This window comes from Taudactylus pleione, unplaced genomic scaffold (genome assembly GCF_031769625.1).
Source record: "Taudactylus pleione unplaced genomic scaffold, aTauple2 ptg001408l, whole genome shotgun sequence".
NCBI classification, from domain to species: domain Eukaryota; kingdom Metazoa; phylum Chordata; class Amphibia; order Anura; family Myobatrachidae; genus Taudactylus; species Taudactylus pleione.
In genome coordinates this window covers 48060-75459 of record NW_028285808.1, presented here as the reverse complement: position 1 = coordinate 75459, position 27400 = coordinate 48060, and the positions used below count along the sequence as shown (strand labels likewise).

At 44.1% G+C, this 27400-nt stretch overlaps 1 protein-coding gene and 1 pseudogene across 1 annotated transcript in view; both read left to right on the top strand.

Annotated features, from left to right (window-relative positions):
- Positions 1-27400, top strand: part of LOC148442704 (TBC1 domain family member 14-like) — a gene marked incomplete at its 3' end in the record, with an annotated part of 106648 nt that overhangs the window by 34328 nt on the left and 44920 nt on the right. The window lies entirely within an intron of this gene.
- Positions 22196-27203, top strand: LOC148442705 (uncharacterized; annotated as a pseudogene).

The following is a 27400-nucleotide window of genomic DNA, read 5'->3' as shown; positions in this document are numbered from 1 at the left end:
TGAGGCATTGGGTCATAAAAACACAGGTCCAGAACTAGAATTAATGTTTTTAATTCAAGAATATCTTCAAAGCTTAGTTACAAAAAGTTACAAGTTTATAATAATATTAAAATAAAAGTGTTCTCACAATTACTTGCAAGTTCCAAGAAATAAAATAAAAGGGAAGAAACAAACCACACAGTTGACTTCTGGACGAGGCAGACCCAATGGAAAACTCCAGATCATCTACACCTCACAATAGCCTCTCAGAAATGAACATCAAACTATAGTTGAATCGCATATTTATGCCTGCCATTTCAGCACACCCCGACATCCACCTCCCTGAGGTGATTTTAACCCTTGTCAGCTCAGAGAGTGTTGTCCAGCTGGCTAAAGCCTCTGGGTTTCCCGGTCATAGGAGCAGGGGTTAGGTAACTGCTCACTCCCTCCTGTTTGGAGCTCAGAGGTTAGGAGAGAGATTCGACACCTCGCTGGTCAGTCTGTCTTTCATTGGCCTGTAAGCCTGTCCCCCCTGTGGGGTTATAACAAGACCCCTGTCTTTGATCTCTGACCCTACACAGAGCACAAAGCTCTTAATGATGGCTTATCAAGGGTCTGGCCAGATGTGATATCATTTCTCTGGGCATCTTTCTTACATGTTACATACAATTGGACATTTATGGCTGGCAGGGAAACAAACTTCCTATAACCTCTTTCAACCTATGTTCAAAGGCTTGTCATTCCCCACACACGAATAACATTACATATACATACACAAAGTAAAGTTACATGTTTAAGCTGACACCATCAGGTGCAGTTATGCCCATGCAGATGCAAAATTTGTTTTTTTTCATTACAGTTCTCCTGTGCTTTCCCTGCGAGTGTGTTCTTCAGTTTCCCACTTGTGCCGGATACCTGACCAAATGGCTGCGACCTGCTTACTGGGTGCAGCTTAAACTCATCTCAATTGAAGGGGTCACTGGTGAACACCTCCCAGTAAGTTTAGACTCCGCGCCTTTGGTCAGGTCCTGCCAACATCCGGCACTTGTGGATGAGGAAGGCATATATTCGGGCCCCTCGCTTCTGATTCCTTTACCAACTTGGGACCCCAACTGCCCATCCCTCAGTAGAGTATCTCCATAGCCCAAACATGACAATAAGGCACAGTGGGGCAGATGTATTATAGCGGCACTTAACGTGGCGCTATAACGCTTCCCGCTTCGCCTCTTTACTGAGGCGAAGCAGGAAGCACTACCGATGAGATGTATGAACAGCTCATCGGCCAGAGAGGGGGAGTTTTAACTCCCCCCTCCGACGCTACCCGCTAGAGACCACAGCGCATTAGCCTAGTGCTGATGCGCTGTGTGTCAGTCCCGGCCGTCACCACTGAGCATGTGCAGGATCTCGCAAGTATCACAAGATTCCCGTGCGCAGCCTGGAGTCGGCAGCAGCAGTGACAGCGCTGTCCCTGCTGTGGGGATAGGGCAGCGCCAGGCTGTAGCAGTCGATCGTGATAGCTTCAGCTGGCGGAATGGTCATGCGCACTGACCGTTCATACATGGCCCAGGCTATCTCATAGTTGCATAGCGCCCCTGTCATTTACCGCTCAAAGCCCCGATCATACATCGGGTAGAAGCGGTATCAGCTCACATAACGTGCACCGATACCGCTTCTGAGATTCATACATCTCCCCCAATGATCCCTATGGCTACATGCAGTTTCTGAAAAGTATCAGTGTGTTTTCATGAACAAATAGATCTTACTAACTGCTTTGGGGCTCATTTATATTTGGATGTTTGTCAGTTTTATGACACGCCTCTCAGATGTAGCAGTACACGCCCACTTTATCACGTGCTCATAGGTGTTACTTTCACAATCTCCCTGAAATGCTTTTTCAAAAGTAGGCAAGTATGGTATAAATCCAGTAACTTTTGCAAAACCATGTTTGCTGCAGCAGGGAGATTTAGGGTTACAGTTGGGAGGGGCATGTCCTACCTGCCCTCTAAATCACCAAAAGATGCTGCCCAGTCATTTGTGTGTTATAGACGAAAGCCAGTAGTATTTTCTCTGCATTAAAAAGTAATATTTAATTTTTGTCACAACATGGGTTGTCCAGGTGTAAAAGCTTTCCGAATTCTAAATGAAAGAATTGCACGTATGTATTTACAGTGGCGGCCCTAGGCAAGATTTTGGGTGGCCCTATTCCCCGTCCCCCTTCGTGGGATCCTGAAAAGGGGTGTGGCCTCATGTACCATCATTTGCGCCACCATATTATTCAGTGTTTTACAGGAACTGAATTATTATTCTTAACTTTACAGTCTATTTTCTCTGCCACACGTGCTTAAATGCACACAGAATTAATATAAATATAATTTAAAACAGAAATTAGGAGACCAGCACGGTTGTACACTGATGGCTCTGAAAAGCAATCCGTGGAAGTGGTCTACATTAGACAGTGGCCACAAGCGAAGTATGGTCGTAATAAAATAAGAGACCGTGGGAGGGGGGATTGATAATAAAAAATAAGGTCAACAAGGAGCCTACTTTTAGTACGACACTGTAACTTTATATTTCATTATTGGTATGGCAATATTATATTGTAGAAAATTCTTACCAGTGCTAACGTAATATAGGACAAGATCTAAACGAAGACATTCTGTTTCCATTATTGATTTGCCGATGCGGTAAAATCCGTGTTACAGATTAAGGTGGACATTTAATTTTTTTTTAATTGCCACTATTTATTTACATTGCATTAGTTATTACTAGCTTATGCAGCCTTTTGTGTAGTGTGTGTCGCACCACAATTTAGCCTGCATTGACTGAGTTCAGCAGCAGCCGTCCAGGTAGCCTACATCGAATGCTGTGTAAGTCTTTTACCTGTCTGACCTGTAGTATAAATACACCTAGTGAGTTTGAGAATGTAACCTGAGCGGTTTCAGTGCGAGGTATCTGTGGGTGTGTCTTGTAGAGTAGCCCTGCAGGACAGCCCTGTCATTACCATTGTGTTGTATATGTGCCCTTCCCTGTTGACGCAGCAGCTATCAGTACTGTCAAGCACAGCCCTCGGGTTCTCCCCTGCTCCAGCCTCCTGGCAGCAGAGGAAGATGATCTTAAAATGTCATTACTAAACCCTCTGCTGGAGATGATCATTTTGCTAAAATATGAGCCTGTTGACCTGTAAGAGGAGGTCCTCCAAGACTCCCCGAGACTAAAAGACTGAGGCTGCTGCCCTTTGATCAATCATGGCTGCTCCACCGCTGCTCCTCTTAGTAGACAGGTGTGTATAAAACCTCTGCATAAAAGTTAAGGGCAAGCCGATATTTAGTGATCACAAATCCACTTATTATGAGCTTGCATTTTCTAGTTTCTTTTTCCCCCAGTCCTATTAGCAATTAGTCGGCTCTGTTGACCCCCTGGCTCTTTAATACTGTTTAGTGAGCAAAAACCTTGAAACCCGTCAGATCTGTGTCTGTGATTTTGGATTGATGAGCGGATTTGATTTTAGTTGGTATGGGTACGGTTCACAGAAATGTTTGTTGCTGATTTTTGTATGTTTGCAGTAAATAAAGATACATCACACGATCATGAGCAACTTTTTATTTGATTGTTTGTCTTTTACAGATGCAATATTTCATTGTTGAAAATAAAGTTATAACTTCCTGTGTTGTTTTCCTCTTCCTTTGTTTTGCCAGCAGGTGATACAGATTCCTACTTTTTAATATTTTAACTCTAATTAGTTTACCTGGCTAAAGGTAAGACTGAGAAATTAGTCTTCACCCCATATAGTATAGAACATAATAGGCTGATGTCTAAATGCTGAGGCACCTCATTAATCTTTCTCGGGGTAGGCAACATGTGTCACTCCGGCTGCTGTTGAACTACACACCCCAGCATATCCTGCCACACTTTTGCTGTTAGGGCTTGCTGGGATGTGTAGTTCCACAAATGCTAGAGTGCCTAGCCCTAATCTATCTAGCTTTTTAAAAAAAAAAATGTAAACCCTTATTCAGCTGCTGAAAATTCCATTGTATGGTTAGTAGATTCATACGTTTATGCTGTGCTTTTCCTGGTGACATAGATTTATAGTCTTTTAGTTAGTGTATGTGCGCCAGTAATTATTGGAGCTTACACAATCCATTGTAGGGAAGTGATCTGCTTCTAAGGAAATTCTGTGCTGCAGCCTACAATTCCCAGAGTTTACTCCCGGTCAAGACATTAAAGAGTGTGGGGAGAATGGTTAACTTAAATTTCTCCCGTATGAAACATTACTTTATATAACTAGTAATTGCACCTGTATGACTTTCTATAATTAGGGTTTCGTATATTTATATCATTGTCTGTGTACAGTTGAGATGGTTTATAATTTTGCTGCCTCTGTTCATATTATTGTTCGGTCCAGGATTAAATTGCCTGTTTATCAGCGTTGTGACCTGTGCTCCAGGTGTTTAATTAGGTTTCCTTTTACTTTACCGTCAAGAATAATATAGTTTAATTGGAAGAATAGGAAATTATGGCTTGTTTATTTTATAAATTTGGTTTAGTAATTCATAGCGGGAATGCTGCTGATCTGCTGTAAGCAACAAGGAATCATGCTCACAGATACCTATGAGCCATAGGTTCTCAGGACCCCCAAACAGTTCGGGATATATTTACTAAAGTGGGTTTTTTAGAAATGGAGTTGTTGCCCATAGCAACCAATCAGATTCTAGCTATTCTCTTTTAGAAGGTACTAGATAAATGATGACTAGAATCTGATTGGTTGCTATGGGCAACAACTCCAGTTCTACAAATCTGCACTTCTGGAAAACGTGAAGGGGTATATTTACTGGTCACCTAGCAGGTGTATTCATTATTCAATGACACATTTTAAAAGATCCATAGGTGGAACTCATTATTTTACTGAATTCTGTGAGGAGATATGGAAAACATGCACTGTTTGGGGTCCCGAGGACCGAGCTTGAGAACCTGTGATATAGAGGGCTGCCTCTTTTGAGCTATAGTTTCTCCAAATATGGCAGCTCGCACAAGGCCAGTGTAACTGTTGAAAATTCTTTGTATTATACACCGATATATATTTATTATTTACATTGCTTATTTAACGGCCCGCATCTCTTCTCTGCATAGAACATTTTCACAGAGGAGATGGGTTGCCTCTAATGTCCCTATTTGTGACTTATTTACTGCTGTCTAGCTTATTAACCTTTTGCCCCAGTAATAAATCATTAATCAACTTGGTTACATAATTATTTCCAGATTTTCATGTTACTGTTACCAAAGGGTCAAACTTCAATCTCACCGTCTGTAGTTAAAAGTTCACACAGTTGATCTCTTCCCCGTGCGCTGCTGTCACTAGGCCGGGTACAGACCTGGGTGCATGCCTGCGCTGGGGAGCGGCTATCCTGCTTGACTGTCACTTGAATGTGTTGGCCAATTGCAGTGGCGATAATCAATTTGTAGACTGCTTAAATAATCTTGACCGTGCAGCCTATCCGCTCACTAGGGCACAGAGACTGGCACGGAGTCTCACATTGTACCTAGTGCCAGTGTGATAACGATGGGTTGTTATATTATGACTTTTGGATCCGCTCACCGGTTGGCTGTGCATAGGGGATGGGGGCACTTTTAAGTTGTTTTTGCTTTTGTTGGGTTTATCATAGGCAATGTATTTCAGGGACTACCAATAGGGACTGATAGCTGCTGGTGAAAGGCTTACATCTCATGATTCCAATGTATATCACAGCTGAGATTATTCGCTCTGAAACACCAGCACCTCAGCTTTCCCCCAGCTCTGTCTACGCTGCTTCCTTTATATTGTAGACTAACATTTTGGGGGCGATTCATTTGTTTGTGCCCGCAGCTGTTTCTACTGGGCATCCGGCGGAGCAGTTCAATTGTTTCTCTAATCGGGCGCAAATACTGCGGTCGCTCAGAGTTCTTCTCGCACCCTCCTATGGTGGCAAGCAGAAATCGTCAAAGCCCTGATTTTGGGCACGCTAACCAGGACTAAAGACGGGTTTAGCAGTCTTATGTGGCTGGGCCCGAAATGCACTAACCGGTATGCACACTCAAAAAAACAATTGAATATGACCGCGATTTTCCGTCACTTTAGATGGGTAATCTGGTGCAATGAAACATTTGAATCGCCCCCTTAAAATTCATAATTTGTTTTGCAGTTCAGTATATGTAAGCCTCTACCAGTCTCTTGTGCAGCCTCATTTTCTCCTGCATTATGCAGCAATGCAGAGTATTGTGAAGCCTAATACATTAAGGATAATATGAATGCCTTTTTCCCTTATGCCACAATGCTTTGGACATGTGTCACTAACCCATTTAATTCCCCACACCAGTCTACCTGTATTCTCCACCTTGTAATACGTGGCCTTTCCTTACACCTTGCCTCTTCACAGCCCTTTTCCATGATCCGAACCTGCTCTTATCACACAGTTTGTACCATGGTACATGTGGTGCATGCCTCGCTAAATGAGTTAGGTCACCGTGCGATGTAGATTCGGCGCACCTTACAAAATGTATGTTTTACCATGAAGTTGGATCATGAAATGTTCCACAGCCCATAAATTGGAGAACTAATTATTATGCATTTGAATTAAACATTATGTGGAAACTAGGCTGGTCCACTTTAACATCGTCAAAAAACAAATCTGCTTGAATCATGCCTCCACATAGACTATTTTTGTCCATTATAATGTAGTAACTTGTGTACCAAATTTTAGCTTTGTATGTTGTGGTTTTAGTGGTCGCCCAGAAGTTTTACTTTTTTGGAAGCTGACATAAATGGAGATTATGCTTTCAAATGTCTCCTCATGTATATTCGGCTCTACTGGAGGCCCAGAAGTTGGAATTTTCAACCGTTTTCAGAAAGTATTGATAAATACGTTTTATAGTGCAGTGGATATTGCCCTCTTCCAGGATCCTGTATTAAACAAATTACGACACGAAATGTTAGAATATTTACCAAATGCACTGGAAAAACAGCAACCAAGAGACTATTATTGAGAGCTTTTGCATCTCTCTCTCTTTATCTCTTGGTGGTGGAAATAGCAGGGAAACATTTCGAGCTCCTGGTCCTACTCACCACGCTCGATAGATTGGTAAAGGTATTTACGCTTGTATTTTCAGAAGAAAAAAATGGCAAATCTGAAAAGTCCACAGCTACCCGATTTTCCGCGACGTATTCAACTATTTGAGGATGCAGGTCTAAGTCTACAAAAGTTCAATATAGGGTGACCTCCCTCTACCCTCCTCCCCCCCCCCCCCCCCCCCCCCAAGCACCAGAAAACAAGCGACCCAGGCAATCTCGCTAAGTAAACCGTGCAACTCGGGGGCTATTTATTTTAAATGTAGCTTCTCTGTAGTAGCAAGCTGGTATTCTCTGCAACACATTATATCCTCTGGCTAATATTCATACATTTTTGTTTCCTAACATAGGGCTGTATTCAATTAGCAAAAACGTCAGTTTTTCGGCAAAGGCGAAATTTTCGACAAAAAATCAGGCGAATACGGCAACAGACAAAAAAAAAAAAAAAAAAGAGAATAGTTTTCTCCATCCCAGACGAGGAGAAAAAAAAAAAAATGCAAAAGACCGATCTTTTTTTTTTTTTTGACTAAAAATGTGGGGATTTCTTTCAGAACACTTTGGACACTCCCCTAATGATAAATTAGCGGGAAAAAAATGTAAGTTGCGTACTTTATCGAAAAAACGTCTGTGCACATTTTGGGCTAAAATAGAAAAAATATGAAAATGGTTTTAAAATATTGGGTCTAATTTTTTTTGGGGGGGGGCGGTATGGATACATCAAGTGTTTTAAACATCGCACGCAGTCGCAGCAGGTGTTTTTTTAACTGTTTTTAAAATTGCATTTTTACGACATGAAAATATAATTGCACCCATTTTTAACGTACCCCCAAATTACGTGGAACAGTAGTTTCCTGGAAAAAAATTGCTTTCTATCTTTGTCAACGATTTATTTATTTTTCTGCCCAAAATTTGCATGGTCGTTTGCCAAAGTACGCAACTTATGAATTTTTTTTTCCGGTAATTTATCATTAGGGAGGGGTGTTCAAAGGGTTTTGAAAGAAATCCCCACATTTTTAGCCAAAAATAGGGATTTTTTTTTCTGACCATTTTCCCGTGTTTTTTTTTTTACCAAAAACTGACGTCTCTTTTCGCCGCTAATTGAATACGGCCCATAGTGTAAAAAATACTCTCAATCCAGATAATAAATGTAAATATCTAGGAACAACACATAGGGCCAAATGTAATAGGCTGAGAGTTTAGAAAATTTGACAGTTTAGCAGTAAACGCCTTCCCATGTTTTTAGACTCACAAAAACTCTTTTTAAACTCTTATCCAGATGTCTTCCCATTTTGAAGATAAAACTTGACCAATGTGAGTTTCTGCTAAACTCTCACATTTTCTAAACTCTCACCCTACTGCATTTGGGCCATAGTTTGCAGAACATTGATGGGACAATCACATGAAAATAAACTCTGTTTTAGTAGATTCATTGTCTGATTTTTAGGTTTTGCTGGCTTTGTGTAGGGGAAGAATAGACGTGAAGTGTGCCGGGTTTCCATGCTCACCGTTCTGTTTGAACGCTTTGCTTAGCTGTTGTTCTAGCTGTGTGAGATTATCCACTCATTGTGACGCTGGGGTAAGTGGCTTGGGCTTCACTGGAAACCGGTAATACTATTTACATTTCTTTTCTGTGGCTTGAGCATGGTTACACGTGGAGGAAACGCTCTCCTGGAAATACCTGTGCCACTTGAAGGTCATGTCTGTTTTTCACAGGACTGCGGGCATAATTTTGTTTGGGTTTTTGAATACATGAAAAAAATTGAATATCAGTGTGTGTGGGTGGGAAGTGGGTTATAATATCTTTAGAGAAGCAACCAAATTATTATTTGAATTGTAAACTGTTTAATAGATTTGCAGAACCATCTCTTACCTTCATTCCTTTTTTTATCCTTCTGGGGGATGCCATTACTTCTGGGTTATGCGTAGTGAGGTGTGGAGTCGGGCACTAACTAATTGAAAATGGCTCCCACCCCCTATATAACACCTCCCTTTCCACCATAACCTCAGTCTGGTTTTTAACTTTTAAATTAAATACAAAATTCTGAAATATTCAAATACAACTTTTTGTATGTGTGAGTATATGGTGTGTAAGTGTGTTTGTGTGTATATATAGGTGTGTGTATGTATGTGTGATTATATATATAATATATTGTCAATATGAATGGCGGCACTCATGGGTCTTGTATAGTAAGAATCACGCTGACAACTGTCACTCTTGGTCGACGTTTCAGTCCTGAAGATTTTTATCAAGAACACATTTTCTTGATAAGTCTTCTGGACTGAAAAGTCAACCAAGAGTGACACAGTTGTCAGCGTGGTTCTTACTATACAAGACCCATGAGTGCCGCCATTCATATTGACTTTGCATGTGCTGCTGTTGCTTGTGGAAGGCACCAGGGCCATTTCTTTATGCTATATAATGTGTATGTGTGTGTGTGTGTGTGTGTGTGTGTGTGTGTGTGTGTGTGTGTGTGTGTGTATGTATGTATATAGATATAGATATATATATCTATCAATTAATATCACAAATAAACATCTGGACATACAGTGAAACACATATACAGCATGTGGGTAATATCTTACCAACAAATACAAGCCGGGGGTTATAATAATATATATTAAAAAAAAATCTATCATCACAGAAAAGAGAGAGAGAGAAAAAGGGGGAGAAAAATAAGCAAACTAAGAACCGAATCTGGTATCTTGCTGTGTCAAAACTTGGAAATCTGGAGTAGGGGGGCTAGATATAGGGATCTGTTGAAGAGCGCCAGCTCCCTCAGTAATGTAAAGATGCCAAGACATCCATTTCATCAATGGAGAATTAGAGGAAGTAGAGTAGGGAATTGCATAAGTCTCCATTTCAAAATTATACTGAATTTTTGAAAATGCTCAAGATATAGTAGGAGGATTCGGAGATTTTAACAACTGGGCCAATGTGGCTCTAGCCACCAGCAAAATTCAGCCTGTCACCAGTTGAACAATGCTAGAACCGGATTCTGATTAACAATCATTTTAAGAACTTTAGACCATAAGTCAAATACATCAATCCAAAAATCACGAAGCATTGGGCAATCCTGGAAAACATGAAAAAAAGTACCCTCCTGCGAACATTGGCCCTCATTCAGAGCCGCTCGTTAGCGGCAGTACGCTCGTTCCGAGCGATGTTTGCACATCTGCGCATGCGTACGGTTTTTAGTACGCATGCGCGAACCAGTCAGTGCGGCCGAAAATCGTTGGTACGCAATATAGCGAGGGCCTGCTATTTTGAGTGACAGAATGAGGCGTATGTGGGTGGTAACAGGGGAAGGTGCTTGAAAATGGGGAGTGGAGATCCGAACGCAGGCGTGCTTAAAGGTCAAAACGGGCGTTTTATGGGTGTGTATATTTAAAACAGCAGCGTCATTGACCACGTCACTGGGTTATTTTATAGCCAGAACTGCTCGCAAATTTGTGGTAGCAAACACCAACCACAAGAATAGCGAGCAGTTCATACGCTGGTCGATGTACTCGATTAATCTAATAAATAGCGGACATGACGTATGGTGCGAGCGGCCAGGGGGCGTTTTTAACAAATAAACGAGCGTATGTTTTGCTCGTTCGTTCAGACTTAGAGGTGTGAACAGACTGCAATGTGCGTACGGATCATTTGAATAGCCACCCCTTGTTTTTAAACGAACGACCGCAAATAGCGAACGGCTCTGAATGAGGGCCATTGTCTCCAGCAGAATTTTGAGCAGGAAGACCACATTTTGTGCAACTTAATTGGAGTGAGAGAGAGTCTATGGAGTAGTTTAAAATGCAGCTCTATATGATTAGTGCACCTAGATATATGAAATGAGTTAGTATAAATACTTTTCCCATTGTAGGGGGGTAAAAGTACGCTGCAAGTCTGATTTCCACCGGAGTTGCGCTGTACGCTTCTAGAGAGTTTGTCGAAGATAGTTTACTCTAGAGCAATGGAGGAGGTACGGACAATGTTCTGGGTAATCTATGCATGTCATGAAGCCAATGGGCTAATTGGTTAATAGGAATAGTAGGCTCTAGTGGGAACTCCAAAAGTTGCTTGGAGTTGGGAGAAAGGCAATAGAGAATCACCAAGAAGATGATCATTTAGAGTAGATACCCCTTGGGAGATCCATAAGGTAAGAGGCAGATGGGGAATTAATAAACTCAACGCTTTAACAGACAAGTTTCTAAAGGGCAGACCCCAATCCGCGCTACAGATAACTGTAGTATCCCATGCCTTCAGAGCATACGTGATGGCTAGTGGGCAAAACTGAGGAAGGGTGCGGACCCGTTTTGGAAGCCAAAGCAGGTCTGTTAGAGGAAATCTCACCACTGTAGTACATTCTAGATCGACCCCAGGGGGCAGGAACCAGTTGTGAAGATGTTCCGGTATGCAGGCTGATTGATACAAGGAAACGTCAGGGAGTTTCAGTCCACCAAATCTCTTTGGAAGAGCCATCTTATGGGCCATTAACCGTAGGGGCTTGGTTTTCCAAACATATGATACCATTAATTTTTTAAACATTGTTAAATAGCGGGAAGCGAAAATATAAGGGATAGTTCGAAACAGATGCATTAATTTAGGAAGTAATGTAATTTTGAAAGCAGCGATACGGCCTAACCATGAAATCTCATAGGAACCCCAGGTGCGAGCTAGCGCAGACGTGTAAACAGTGGAGATAGAGTAACTTCAAAAACATCTTGAACATGGGTTAAAATTTGCACACCAAGATACAGTAAGTGCGAGATGTAGTCTTCCAATTATAGCAAAAATTCAGTTTGAGGAGGGATGCTGTAGACTGACAACTATTGATTGGGAGGGCATCAAATTTAGATGTATTTAGTTTATAAAAAGAGGCCGCACTAAAATTATCCATAGTATTAAGTAGAACAGGTAAAGAAGTTTTGGTAACGAATAGGAGGACATCGTCGGCAAAGAGACAACGTTTGTGAGGACCATTCTGAGTGAGGTAACCGGGAAGCAGTGTTGCCCATGATGAGACAACTCGTAGAAATCAGTGTTGTCTTGTGCGGCAAGATGTCCGTATGTAATGTAGAAGTAAGATGTGCTAACGTTTTTCTCTGCCTAAAGTCATCTGGCAGTTTCCTCAGAGGTAGTGGTAGGAAGGAAACTGCCAGATGACTTTAGGCAGAGAAACACGTTAGAACATCTTACTTCTACATTACATACGGACATCTTGCCGCACAAGACAACACTGATTTCTATGAGTTCTCATCATCGGCAACACTGCTTCCCGATACAGCGGGACAAGAGTGGTAGCGGACTGGCCTCCTTATCCCCGTCAAGTCACGCACAGCCATCAGACGGGGGAGAGCCTTTCCAGCACAGACCGGGTATCTGATTCCCTCCACACGGCCACCCTTCAGAGCGGCATTCCGGACACTGGCCTCTGCACACAATAGGGCGAGACCAGGAGGAGTATTGATCAGGTGTTTACAAACTGTTCAAATAACACCGATCAGCTAAGTACCATTGATTCTTTACAAGTGACGGTCACCACTCTTTTCTGGTTTAAACCCTTGTTATCAATCAGTTCTTTCTGGACATTATTTACAACTACCTTAGTGCTGGGAAATCATTAAGGAAAGCACTGGTTTATGGATTGAAGTTTTAACCTTGTCTGGCTGTTTAAGTACATTTGGAAACTGAACTATCCTCATTTAAATGTGACCGATCACTACACTCATTATTTGGGATATTAGCAACAGTGTACACCATTTTGCCATATTGCTACTTATGTTTTTACAGCATTAGTTATTGCTATGTCTCTGATCTCAGTATCTATAACTATTTGAGGTTAATGTGAGATCTGTTTCATTACTACCGTGCAATATATGTTCATTCAACCTATTTTTAATTTCATTTTAATTTATTTTAAATTTTTGTATTAAATGTTTAAGAATTCTATTTGCGCTCCCTTTTCTTGTATTTTTCTTTTGGTAAATCACAAAGAGCAGCATAATATTGTGCACAAAGGTCTTTTTAATCTGGCCATCAATCAAGCAATGGATTTTATTCCGTGCCTGTTGGCCACCTAACCTGCGAGCTAACATTCTACCTGCTTTACTACCCGCTGTATAAAACTTATGCCTACTTTTAGTAAGAGCTGCCTGCATGCGATCCATAAAGAGTTGCTGCAGCTTTGATCTTAACCGATACCAGCTGCTTTTTTAATTCCCTAGTGGGAAGACGTTGATTTTGAGATTCCGACGTAACAAGTTGGGATTCTAATTCTCTATGTAAGCGTAGATATTGCTTCTTTAAACAGGTCCCCTGCTGAATGGCTGTACCCCACATAATAGCCTTTAAGGCACACCAGTAGTTAAAAACAGAAGTGTCCTCAGGGGAATTAGTGTCGGTATATTGAGTAAGGGAGGCTAAATCGTCTGGTCTACTTCAGGGGACTGAAGGAGGTGATCAGATGGTATGCAGTCGGGAAACCGGCTGCCTTAATACCGACAGCCGGCTTCCCGGCTGCTTTACATCGGCGTGGGATAAATGACCGGCGTCTATATCTAGACGCCTGTCATTTACCCGGACGCCGGGGGGGGAATGTTAGGGCATCCGGGGGGGACTAAGGGTTAGGCACCCCTCGGGAGGGTTAGGGTTAGGCTAGAGGAAGGGGGAGTTAGGGTTAGGCACCCCCGGGGGAGGTTAGGGTTAGGCACCCCCTCGGGGGACTTAGGTTTAGGCAGCGGGGAAGGGGGGGTTAGGGTTAGGCACTTGGGGGGGAGTTTAGGGTTAGGCACCCCTAAGGAGGGTTAAGGGGTTAGGTTAGTTTATACTTACCTTAGGGAGGGTCAGGATTTCCAGCGCTGTCGGGCTTCCGCTGCCGGGCTCTGCTGATCTGTCGGGCTGCCAAGAATCGAACTGCCGGCCATGCGGAAGCCGGGATTCCATACCGATTTCGATCAGATAACCTCTACTGCAGAATTGGGGAACCAGCTGGGGAGAGGTTCCATACCCCATAACAAGGGGGCATGATCTGACCAAGTAATGGGTAAAATGTTTATAGTGTGAATGAGCTGGAGGGTCCACTTATCAGCTACAATAAAGTAAATACTTCAGTATGTTATCAACATCAGAAAAGAAACCTCAGGGTTTTCGGTCGGCCATACATCATATATATTACATTCAGCAAGTTGACTACCTAGATCCCTAGAGCGTACACCTAATCTAGAAGCACCATGTCTATCAAAACAAGGGTCAGGGGCAGTATTCAAATCTCCACATATAAGGGGAACCTTTCCTAACTCTTTGGATCTCAATAAAGCCCTCTCGCAAAAAAGAGACCTGACGGAAATTTGGAGCATATAAGGAAACCAAGGTGAACTGGGTATCGTGTAGAGTTCCCACTAATGAGATGCCTCCCATTTTGTCAGCAATTTTGTTGGAGAGGATGATGAGGGAGGCAGCGTGAAATAAAATAGCAACTCATTTCTTTTAAATGGCCCATTGGCTGTGTAGCAAACAGGATATCTAGAATCTTATAACACAGGGGGATTAAGGGCAAATGCATTTCTTGTTAAGTCACCACATCCACCTTATGGGCATGAATAGTGCGCAAAGCTATATGTCGTTTATTAGGGGAGTTTAACCCTTTAACATTAAGTAAAAAAAAAATAGCCATATACAAAACTTGTGGGTTAAGGCAAGTAATTCACTAGCCAGAACCCACACATCCGACGTAAACTCCGGGGGAAAAAAAAAACATAGTAAAAAAAATAACAGTGAAGGCGGGGAGGGACACCAGGGGGAAAAAACAAACCAACAAGCCCAGTATATCGGGCAGAAGTATTTGCCACAAGGAATTAAATGTGGCAAAATGAAGAACATGGGGGCAGGCCAACCCATACGACAATATTGTAACAGGCAGTATAACATACAAGAGCCCTACAATTGGAGGACATAAACATTTTTGTGAGACTAACTAAGAAATGGCAAAAAAAATATCAGAAACCATGTAAGACCCCTCTCAGAAACCCATGAGTCCAAAGGGGGGTGGTCAGAGTAAAAAGGCAAATATCTGGATACCGCACAGTCTTACCCAACTGATGACCACGCGGGCAATTATAAGCTTGGACTTTGAGGAGGACGAAGGGGCTGGAATATTCCACTCCTCTAATAATTTAAGTCCCGCTTCTAAAGAGGACACCACAAAAGTCGAGCCATCTCCTCGTATAAGGAGTTTGATCAGGAATCCCTAGCGATATGAAATCTCGTTAGCAGGAAGAGTTGAGGTATTGGGGTAGAAGGTGCGGCGCTTGACAATGGTGGCTGCCGAGAAGTCAGGGAACAATTGTAGGTTTCCAAGGATTTCGGGCTCGGAGTCAGCCCTAGCTGCTTGGAGGATCGCCTCTTTGACAAGATTAAAGTGGATATGGAGGAGAGTTTCTCTAGATGCAGATTACGGGTTTTGGGAAGACTATGGATCCGATATATGAGGAGGTCAGACTCCGCCGAAGATGGCAGGAGCTTTCTGAAATAGAGACAAAGCAAATTCTTGGAACTCTGAAATTGACATTGATTCCGGGATTCCCCGAATTTTAATATTGTTGCGACTGGATCGCTCTTCCAAGTTCGCCCAGTTGTCTCTCTCTGCAGAAACCTCCACCACAGTGGAATCGTGAGTGTTACAGGAGGTCACAAGCTCCTCCATCTTTGTTTCAAGATTTATTATTATTTATTTATTAAGTTTCTTATATAGCGCAGCATATTCCGTTGATCAGTCCTATGCCCCAAATCCGTTAACTACCATTTAACATCCTGCAATGCAGATTGAATTTCAGCCATGAGATCCACCCGGAAGGATTGGCGCATTTGTTGCATCATCCGAGCTGTCAGAGGAGTATTATCTATCAAACCCGGCTGCGTAAAATGAAGAGGCAAGCCAACTGAGGGTGACTGAGCAGGAGACGATTTGTGAAGGCTGGCTGAACCTGTAGGGGGAGATTTGTTAGCGGCTGCAGATCCATGAAGCTGAAGGCGAATTGGTTGAGTCACTGAAGAAAACTTCTGCTGTTTCTTAGGAGCCATGGTCAGCCACAACAACCAGTCAGACGTTCAGAGATCAGTAGGACGAAGGTCAAAAAGGCAGGCAGCTGTTAAGGAGGGTTCACCAGAGAAAATGTCACTCACAGGGCATTATCTGGAAGCACACATATAGCAGGCAACCAGGTTAGCACAATGGGTGGAGCACCAGCCAAAAAAATCCCCAGAGTTATTCCAGAAAGATAACACTTAAACTTTGTAGGGTAGTAGGAATGATGGAAAGTGGAGCCATAGGTATAGGTAGAAAGCAACAACTCTCCCTTCCTCAATTCAGTCACTGTACTTTGGAGCCACCATCCAGCAGTAGTAAAAGGGGGAAAATCAGGTATAACCCCCAGTGTGTTTGAGGAGGAGGTAGGAGGGAGTTTAAATGCAGCCCTGGAGACTTTCAGGTGCACTCTGGGTCCCAGAGGGTAGTGAGCCACAGCACAGCTTCAGCAATATAGAAAAGAAAATATGCAGCGCTGATAATAGATGCAGTTTAATATAAATATAAAAACAATACAATCATGAAAATAAAAACATATCAAAATATAATTTGTGTGTGGTAATATTGTGGATCCACTGCGATAGTAGATGGAGGTCCAAATAACAACCTCATAAAGCATGCATATTATCCTATAGGCACTCTTGCTGCAGCAATATACTGGATGGGCACTGATGTAATGTCTCGCAAGGTAACTTGGGATATAGTTGTAAATCCAACAATGGGAAAGATTTTACCAGCTTATGTCCAGATGAAACGAGGGTCCCAAAATTAGCGATGGTATCACACCGGCGAACATCCAAAGCACGGAAAAACCTCTAAAAGATTGATGCTGGAACCAGGGATGGCGTCCCAAGTTGAGAAAACTCCAATACAGTTCCTGAATAGTGTCCAAATGATGAGTGCCTGTTAGGAAGAACCACCAAACGATGAGTGCCTGTTAGGAAGAACCACCTACTCCAAGATGGTGGCCGTTTGTCTAACACTGTCGGGCAAAGCAAAGGGGACTCATTCACCCAGTCCTGGAGGATTCCACGAAGTCCAGTGGCAGGAGAGGAACTGCCAGGCAGCTTTGGAGAGCGGAGGCAGGAGGACCGTGATAACGGAGAGTCCAGTGGCTTAAGCAGCTAAATCAAGGCTGCGGCTCAAAGTACTGGAATAGGCTGCAGCGGTAAGCGGGGAGCTGGAGGGTCGGTGACCGCTATATACGGGCCCAATAGAGCACGCTGACTGTTGGAGCTGCTCAAGTGTGTGGCAGAGCGAGCCCAGGCACCCCACACACCGGAGGATAAGTCCGGTAGCAGGAGCTCCCAGAGGACACGTCCGTTCTTGGCAGCGTCCAGGCCACACCCCTCAGTCTTGTTTTTAGTGCCTTTTGAGTAAGGCACTAGCTAGGTCCTAGCTTTTAGTTAGGTTTAATTTCTTTATTTTGATGTTTGGGTGCGTAGTTACTGGCAACAGGCGACAAGCACTAGCAGAGTGGGCGTTAGATAGAATAGAGGTTTGTGTGAACCCTGTATCTCATTCTAAAGATGCCCCTGGGAGAGTCACCAAACGATACAGTCCCTGGGTCTCTTTCCATACCAGACACGCATCTGAGGGAGCCGCTGGCGGTAGAGAAGGTAAGCTTTTATACATTTATGGTAAAATACCTTGTTGCCTGGCAGTACATACTCCCGACATGCCGCTATTGAGCAGAGTGGCCCGGTATGTTACAACTCACGTGGTTGTAGGGCCGGCGTGTCTTGCACCTCCCCGAGCTTTCACAGCACCCACCGCTTTCAGTAACCCCGGCAGTTCATTTGGGCCGCCAGAGGTAAATTGACCTAAAACTGATTTATTGGTCATGAAATCACAGCTGTACCCCACTTGTTTTTTTTTTTTATTGTTATGCTAATCTGTCCCATTTATAGTTGAGACTGGAATATTCTATAGGCATTGCTCCAGTCTTTCTTTGGTGGGTCATTAAACCTGCGTCTCATCCGCTGCTATCTGTTCATACTGAAACGCATATTGCTCTGATAAAGGTGTGAATGGGCCAGAGTGGTGGTTTTAAGGATAACTGGCAGCCCAATTTTTGGGGGGAGTTCATGAGCTGACTACGCACAGTGACCTCTACTGTGCTGACCCTCTGACTTAAAAAAATAAAATTAGATGATGTACAGATGTGTCCTGCTACATCTTTTCTCCATACGCGATGTAGTGCGCCATGCTATTCACGCTGCTGCTTGGCATTTTAAGTTGCATCATGCTGCAGTAAGGTGCAATATAACGTACCGAAGATCTGGAAAAGCCGGAGAGTGTAATACAACTTACTGTCCACCAGATGTCACTTTTCCTAAACTGCACATGTGTCAAATGGGCAACAAAGCTTTTGTAGCGCTGTCTGCTGATTGGCTGACGGGACCTGTCATTCATTGCACATACAGTAGTAAGCAACTGTGTTTTGTCATGCATGCAGGATTAATTAAAGAATTAAATCATTTGGTGTATAAGTTACATATCTGCGTTGGCCAGAAGATGCACGTCCAGTATTAAATAGAGACAGAGCAATTCAAGGTCAATATTCTTAAGGAACTCTGCCTAACTCAATACATTGCTCCCAACTTCCCACCAGCTGTCATTTCTATGCTATGCCACCCAGCTGCATTTTATGCTAAACCGCTATAGACTTATTGTACACGTTACAGGGCCGTCCGTACTGTACAGTAAATTGTACAAAATGTAGAAAAGTCAGGTTCAATACTCTTAAAACACTCTGCTCAACTGCACCCCCTCTTATCTCTAAGTGTCGGTATGCCACCGAGCTGCATTACACTCTAGCCCATTATTGACATTGTATTGTACACGTTACCTGGTTTACAGTCGCACACTTAACATCACATTTAACATGAGTGAATGGGTTAGGCGAGTGCCTTACAGAGCCGGCACCTCTGGTTCAAGGCCCGGAAGGGGAGAATGTCATTTTGTACATCAGTAAATACAGTACAAGGGAATTTTTGGATCGGTAATGCTGTACAGTACACTGCATACAGGTTAGCAACCGTGAATATAGGAATGCAGAGACAGTGTAGGCAAGTGGGTTTTACAAAAGCAGTATCAACTACAGTACTAAAGGAAGTACAGGAGGTAGAGAGACATTCTTAAAAGGATTAGAAGTACTGTACATTGGTAGAACACAATGTACTGTAGATTACTTGATTAGGGCGTAAGGAGAGCCCCCCTGCTGTCTCCTTCTCTGACCCTTTCTCAACTATCATAATTACTGGAAGGTCAGTGTGTAAAAGAAATGTCTAGCATGCGTATGTACACCAACGTGTACAATACATTGTCAATAGCGGTTTATAGTCTAGTCTAATGAAGCTGGGTGTCCTAACATGGAGATGAAGGGATGAGGAAAGTGTGGAGCAATGCATAAAGTTGAGCAGAGTACTTTAAAAGTGAAACCTGAAATTACCCCTCTCTATGAAAATCTTCCCATGCTTCTTTAAGCCAGGAGTCTTTACACCATGTAGCGACCGTATACTGTACGGATGGCCCGTAATGAGTATTGAGTATTTTATAATGTCTATAGCGGTTTAGTCTTGACACAGTGATCATTGCAAGCACCTGGAGAGGTGACTATTTACTGCTACAGTATTGTATTCAGTGCTTTAGTTTTCATGTGCGCATCATTCGCCACCCAGCGGTTCACCTGTGTACTACATGGCATGTAGTCTATTGTGGCATACAGTACATCGGTATGCCGTGGCAGGGAAGCCATCATATCATATTTTTAAGTTCCAATATATCCTAGTCAACTTTAATATATTAAATATTACTTTATTTAACTTCCCATTAAGTAGTGGCAATTTCAGGCATTTAAATTTTGTTCTATAAAAGTTAAATTTCCACCTGCTCTGCCAGATAATACATTCCCTGTGTTATTGTAATTGACATATAATATGATACAAGCAGTCTGTGTTTGTTTTGTGGTTTGTGATCTGCGTGGGTTGAAATGATACCCCTGAAATGCCCTAAATCCTAATTTGTTGTACAATACCAAGTTGTGTAAAGTAGTCAGTCATTAGGAGAGGATGATATTACCACAAATCGGTGACCTAAAATAAGTATACAGTGTCAGCTTTGTAACATCAGGTAGTTACCTCTGTGACAGGGTGCCAGCAAAAGGTTAGGTGGTTTCTGAGTAACGTATGCGCTATAATACTATCTCAGGCGTGTATTTTAGTTACAGACTTGTTACTTCCTCCAAGCTGTATAAACCATTGTTCTTTCCCCTGATTCCTGTATCTGGTTTGGTTGTTGGTCACTATGACTATGCTATTTGTGTTTTAAATGCATTCAGCGAGTAACTAAAGACTGGTGGACATGGTGGAGATACAGATTTGAACCCCTCCATCACAAATAAATGGTCACCCAGTGTGCCAGGCACCAAATATTTATTGTAAGCTTTTTAAGTCAGCGATCTGTAGACTGTAAAACTGTGTAAAATCATATTCATTATATAACCTATTTGAGCTTTCTTTGTGGGTGTGAAGTGGACTTACATGTGTTGCCTGTGACTAGTTGCCTCTGTGATGTAAAGAATTACTTCAATTTGGTTATTTAAAGCACAAAGTGTGTGTGTGTGCGCGCAAAGATTTAATCTTGGAACTGTGAATTTTTTACAGTGGGCTCAGCATCTGTTGAGTTAGTACATATCTGGGAAATAAGAATCACTGATGTGATCTCTGGGGAAAGATCCAAATCAATTCCAGAATCTCAAGATGTCATGTGTCGTCCGGGAGGTCAAAAACAGTTAGCCTGGCATGTAGGCTGGAAGATGGGTCGGCTCAATAGCCAATGTAGTGTCAGGACTGATGTGGTCTACATTCTCCCGCTGGCCTAACTGAAGATCAGAGCACTGTGGAAAACAGGTGAAGATTGGGAAGCTTGCATACATCCCCGCTGTGTTACCAGTCTATTGCCATGTATTCCAAAGCAGAGTTACGGTGAAGCCACCCTTTTGCTGGCTGGGAGAGAAATATCCACGAGCAGGGGGTGAGCTTTGTTCAGACCTCCCTGGGCTGGATAACCAACTTTGTTTTCCCTTTTATAAATTAAAATCTCAGTTCCCTTTCTAATACATGCTCCAATTGCCTTCCTAAAAGTGCTATAATCTTGGTTTAAGTGCTGTTTTTCTAATAAAGAGCCATATTCAATTCTTTTCGCACCTTCGATTTTTCGCATGCCGGACTTTTCGCCAAGATAGCCAGCCAGTTTTGCATGCAAAAAAGTATCCAGCGCACTTCCGCTATTCACCGTATTCAATTCCAAAGGACGCGTCCCGGCGAAACTCTTAACAGGCAAAGTGTTGACAGAATTGGGGAAATCAGCCTGACAACCCCCAATACAGTAACATTGGGGATCAATCTAGACTTACCCGATTAGTCCTGCTGAAAATGTTTCGTTTACTTAAGTGCTGTCATTTGCTCCAAAATAGCTGCTTTGCACAAGTGGTGAAGAATAGCATTAAGCAGGTTTTTTTGGTGAAAATAAGTAGTCCTGTCAAATTTGGGGTACTTGAAAATGGGTGCAAGCATGGTTAAAAATCATTAAAGTCAAGTTTTAAGTGCCGCATAAAACGCACCTTCAGCAAACACCTGCAATAAAAAAAACCTCACCCATACTTCAGACCCCGCAAAAGTCTCTCTTGCTAGTTTTTGCTATTGTACCTCCACTTTGTACTTTTTCACCCACGTTTGCAAAGTGCTTTTTTGGGGTGTTCTTTTTTTTTTTTTTGCGTTTTCTTCACGCAGTTATCCTTTTGGGGGGGGGCTGTCCAAAGAATGCAGAGTGGTTTCCACACCTTTGTACCCCAAAACTGAAATTCTGCACTTTTTTTCCGCCGGGTATTCATAGGCGAAACATTTTCGCCTATTACATTGCATTGACTTTCCATGTACGCAAAAAGTCTTTGCAGTTGAATATTGTGAATAGTTTCCGCCTGGCAAAAAGACTCAATCGGCAATTTCACTTCTGTCCCTCTGTGTCTGGGTGACTGTGTGTATCCATGTCAAACAGAACAAAAGCGGCTCAAAAGATGTTTGTCTGTTCTAAGTGTAACAACAAACTATCCAAGCCGCATGCTGCTGGGTCCACGTTATGTGATGCTTGTATAGCAATAGATCCACCTATGGCTATTACTGCCTCACCTGCTCCCCCATGGACCGCTGACATGGTAGGAGTAATGACGGATTTAACGTCTGAGTTGCTGAGGCACGTAAGTCTCAACCTTCCTGGGTGGCGGGGCTAACCAAGTCTCTTGACACCCTGGTACAGGTTATGGGTACAGCTGTATCCGCTCCCTCCACTTCCTTACAAGGACCGAGACAAAAGCGTCCTTTATCGACTGTTCTCCAGTCAGAAGAGTCGAACGAAGAATTCCTCGCTACGGAGGAAACAGAAGAGGGGGAATTGGAGGAAGCGTTACAGGACGCTTCCCCTCAAGAATTAGAGTACACTTCTCCCGGGGTGGAATCTCTAATTTTGGCGCTCAGAAAAGTTCTGAATCTACCTGAGGATGTAATATCTGCATCCCAGGAGTGTGAATTATTTCATGAACAACCAAAGAGCTCTGCGGTTTTTCCGTTCGCACAGCAACTTCAACAGCAGCTCTTAGTGGCCTGGAAGTAACCGGATAAACTGTTCCAAAATCCACGCCGGTTTCCGTCTAGCTATCCTTTTCCATCATCCTTGATGGAAAAGTGGGAAACACCCCCTCCAGTAGATGCGTCAGTCTCCCGTCTCTCTAAGAAAACAGCACTCCCAGTACCGGGAGCTACAGTACTAAAAGATCCTTCGGATCGTAAGTTGGAGACAATGCTAAAATCAATTTATACTGCAGCGGGTGCTCAACTTAGACCCACCCTTTTTACCACTTGGGTTAACAAGGCAGTGGTCAGCTGGGCTGACCAGTTGATTACCGGTTTGGACTCTGGTACCTCCAGAGCAGAGTTACGTCTACTAGCAGAACACATCCGTGAGTCTGCAGTTTACCTGGGAGAAGCTTCGAAAGATATTAGTCAGATTAGTGCTCGCATATCTGCTTCTGCTATTTCGGGCCGCAGAGCCCTCTGGTTGCGCGCTTGGCAAGCGGACGCAGAATCCAAGCAGGCGGTGGAGGGTTTACCTTTCACTGGCGATATGCTGTTTGGCCTGGAACTGGACAAATGGATATCCCAGGCCACGGGGGGTAAGTCTTCCTTCCTCCCGTCGGTTGCTCCAGCTCCCAGAAGATCTTACAATGGACCTTCGTTTCATTCCTTTCGTGCGCCACAGTCCTTTCGTGGTAGAACCAGAGGTGCTCCCACGCAACATAGAGGTGGCAGAGGTAGAGGTCGTCCACACCCTGTTGCACGTAGACCAGAGCCTAAACCAGTGGAAAAGCAGGTGGCATGACTGTCTTCCATCCCATCTGGGACCTCCTGCAGTGGGAGCCCGCCTGCAAAACTTTCAACAGGTTTGGAACCAGACCTCTACAGAACCGTGGATCCACAGACTAATTTCCCTCGAAGTCCCCCCTCCACCTCGGTTCTTCACCACAAGTCTGCCAATGCCTGCAAGCAAGGCCAAGGTTTTACAGGAGGCTATCCAGTCTCTAGTAGTATCATCTGTACTAGTTCCGGTTCCGGAGCATCAGAGAGGTTTGGGGTTTTACTCGAACCTGTTTGTAGTACAAAAACCAGATGGCTCGGTCAGGCCCATCTTAAACCTCAAGTCTTTGAACCTGTATCTGAAGATTTATCGCTTCAAAATGGAGTCTCTGCAGTCAGTCATAGCGAGCTTGGAACCAGGGGAGTTCCTATTATCCCTGGATATCAAGGATGCCTATCTCCATGTTCCCATTTGGGAACCTCTCCAGGCCTCTCTGCGTTTCGCCATATTGAAGGATCATTATCAGTTTCGGGCATTGCCATTCGGGTTATCCTCGGCTCCCCGCGTCTTCACCAAACTCATGTCAGTCATGATCGCTCTCCTTCGGTCATCAGGAGTGAACATAGGGCCTGATTCAGAACCGGACGCTATTTGAGCTCGCTCGTTCAGAAAAAGGGGCCGGATATTTAAATAGAGCGCTCGCTCTTTGTGGTCTGTTGACGCCTCTATGTCTGAACGAGTGAACGAAACATGCGCTCGCTATTTTTTTAAAAACGCCCCCTGGCCGCTCGCATCCTACGTCATCTCCGCTATTTTTTAGATTAATCGAGTACATCGAAAGGTGTATGAACTGCTCGCAGTGCTTGTGGTAGCATTTTCCTACCGCAATCATGCGAGCAGTTCAGGCTAAAAGACAACCAAGTGACGTGGTCGATGACGCTGCTTTGTTAATTATGCACACCCTTAAAACGCCCATTTTGACCGTTTGGCACGCCTGCGTTCGGATCTCCACTCCCCGTTTTCAAGCACCTTCCCCTGTTACCACCCACAAATGTCTCATTCTGTCACTCAAATTAGCAGGCATTCGCTATTTTGCGAGCACACAATTTCCGACCGCAATGACTGGTTGGCGCATGCGTATTACAACCCATACGCATGCGCAGTTGTGCGAACATCGCTCGGAGCAAACGAGCGGCCGCTTACGAGCGGCTCTGAATCAGGCCCATAATCCCTTATTTGGACGACCTGTTACTCAAGGCTCCATCGGTATCTCTTCTATCAAATCAGGCCTTACTGACATATCAGACCCTGGATAATCAACTTCAAGAAATCAAATCTCAATCCGTCCCAGAAACTTCTGTTTCTGGACATGATCTTGGATACGGCCTCACAAAGGGTTTTTCTTCCAATAGACAAGGCCCGGGATATCCGGTTGTTAGTTCAGCTGGTCCTCAGAACAAGGAAGGTGTCCCTGCTTCTCTGTCTGCGTCTCTTGGGGAAGATGGTAACAGCTTTCGAGGCACTACAGTTCGGCCAGTTCCACTCCAGGGTATTTCAGCTGGACCTGCTAGCACAGTGGTCAGGGTCTCATCTGCTTCTTCATCACAGATCCGTCTGAGCCCGGTTACCAGAGTGGCCCCCCTTTGGTGGACACAATCCAACAATCTGTTAGCAGGCAGAAGATTCAGAGTGTGGGACTGGATCATCGTAACAACGGATGCCAGCCTTCGAGAATGGGGAGCAGTAGTCCTGGATTATCACTTTCAGAGTCGATGGTCCCCTCTAGAACAGAAGTGGCCCATAAATGTGTTGGAACTCAGAGCGATTTACAAAGCTCTGATAGAGGCAACAGACTTTCTAAAGGCTCGTCCGGTAAGAGTTCAGTCCGACAACGCGACGGCCGTCGCTTACATCAACCGCCAAGGAGGGACTCGGAGTCTCATGGCTATGCGGGAAGTAACTCAGATCCTTCGGTGGGCCGAAAAAAAGTCAGTAATCCTGTCGGCAGTATTCATCCCGGGTGTGGACAACTGGGAAGCAGATTACCTAAATTGACAGGATATGCATCCCGGGGAATGGAAGCTTCATCCAGAGGTGTTCAACGCGCTGATACATCGATGGGGATGTCCTCAGGTGGACCTCATGGCGTCGCGATTGAATCGTCAGCTCCCAGTATACGTCTCAAGAACTCGGAATCCGCAGGCGGAAGAGGTAGACTCCCTGACGAGTTCATGGATCTACGACTTCGTTTACCTTTTTCCTCCGATTCTGCTTCTTCCTCGTCTTCTAAAAAGGATAAAACAAGAATCAGCCTCTGTAATTCTCGTAGCTCCGAACTGGCCTCGGAGAAGTTGGTTCTCGGACCTTCGGTCCCTATTTTCAGACGATCCGTGGCCCCTTCCTCTACGCCCGGATCTTCAACAGCGGGGTCCATTCATACACCCCAACGTAGCGCAACTGCGTTTAACGGGGTGGCTCTTGAAACCGATACCCTAAGACGCAGGGGCGTCCCAGACGCGGTTATTCCCACCATGCTACACGCCCGGAAGCCAGTTTCGGCTGCGCATTATCATCGCATCTGGCGTGCTTATATCTCATGGTGTTCCAGTCGTTGTCTTCCGTCTAGAATTTTTCGGTTGTCCCGGTTTCTGCTTTTCCTTCAGACGGGTCTGGATTCTGGCCTCCGGCTGGGAACTCTAAAGGTGCAGGTTTCTGCCCTCTCAATTTTCTTTCAAAGAAAATTGGCCCTCATTCCTGAGGTGCAGACGTTTCTTCAAGGGGTCTTGCGCGTGCAGCCTCCTTTTGTACCTCCGACAGCTCCCTGGGACATAAACTTAGTGCTTCTGTTTCTTCAGTCGCCCATTTTTGAACCTTTTGGAGGAGGTCGATCTTAAGTACCTGTCTTGGAAGACTGTCCTCCTCCTGGCTCTTGCTTCGGCTCGAAGAGTTTCGGAATTGGGTGCTCTGTCCTGTAAGCCACCTTACCTTGTGTTTCATGCTGATAGGGCGGAACTCCGGACGGTAGCCACCTTCCTTCCCAAGGTTGTCGGCTTTCCATATCAATCAGCCTATTGTGGTACCGTCGTTGCTGAAGGACTCTGGTGGATCTTCTACCTTGGATGTGGTTAGGGCTCTCCACATCTATGTTGCCAGGACAGCGTCCCTCCATAAGTCTGAGTCGCTTTTTGTCCTCCTATGATGTTCGGAGGGGTTGACCGGCGTCTAAGCAGACTTTGGCACGTTGGATCCGGCTGACTATTCATCAGGCTTATGATAGTCCTGACCGTCGGCCTCCTTCATCCATTTCGGCTCATTCCACACGTTCTGTGGGTGCGTCATGGGCGGCTGGTAGAGGAGCCTCCACGTCACAATTGTGCCGTGCGGCCACTTGGTCTTCAGTTCACACGTTTGTCAGGTTTTACAAATTTGATACATTTGCTACTTCGGCATCCCGTTTTGGCTGCCTTGTTCTGCAGGTGCCACCGAGCACTCCCGTCCGTGGGGAAAGCTTTGGGAAGTCCCCAGCGTAAGCACCTCCAGTGTCCCCTAGTGAATGAAAGAGAAAATGGGATTTTGGTACCTACCGGTAAATCCTTTTTTCTGATTCCACAGGGGACACTGGACGCCCACATCTGCGCCCTTAGCCTGCCTGTTCGGCTCGTTCCGTATGTTGGATGCTTCTGTCATGTTTGTTCTTCTCTTCCTTTTTTTTTTTTTTTGTTTACTCCGCTTGTTCTCCATCTCCTCTCTGTTTTCATTTTCTAAACTGAGGGCTGGTGGGGCATAGAGGGGGAGGAGCTTCACACTTCTAGATTATTTTAAAGTGCCAGCTCCAGTTATC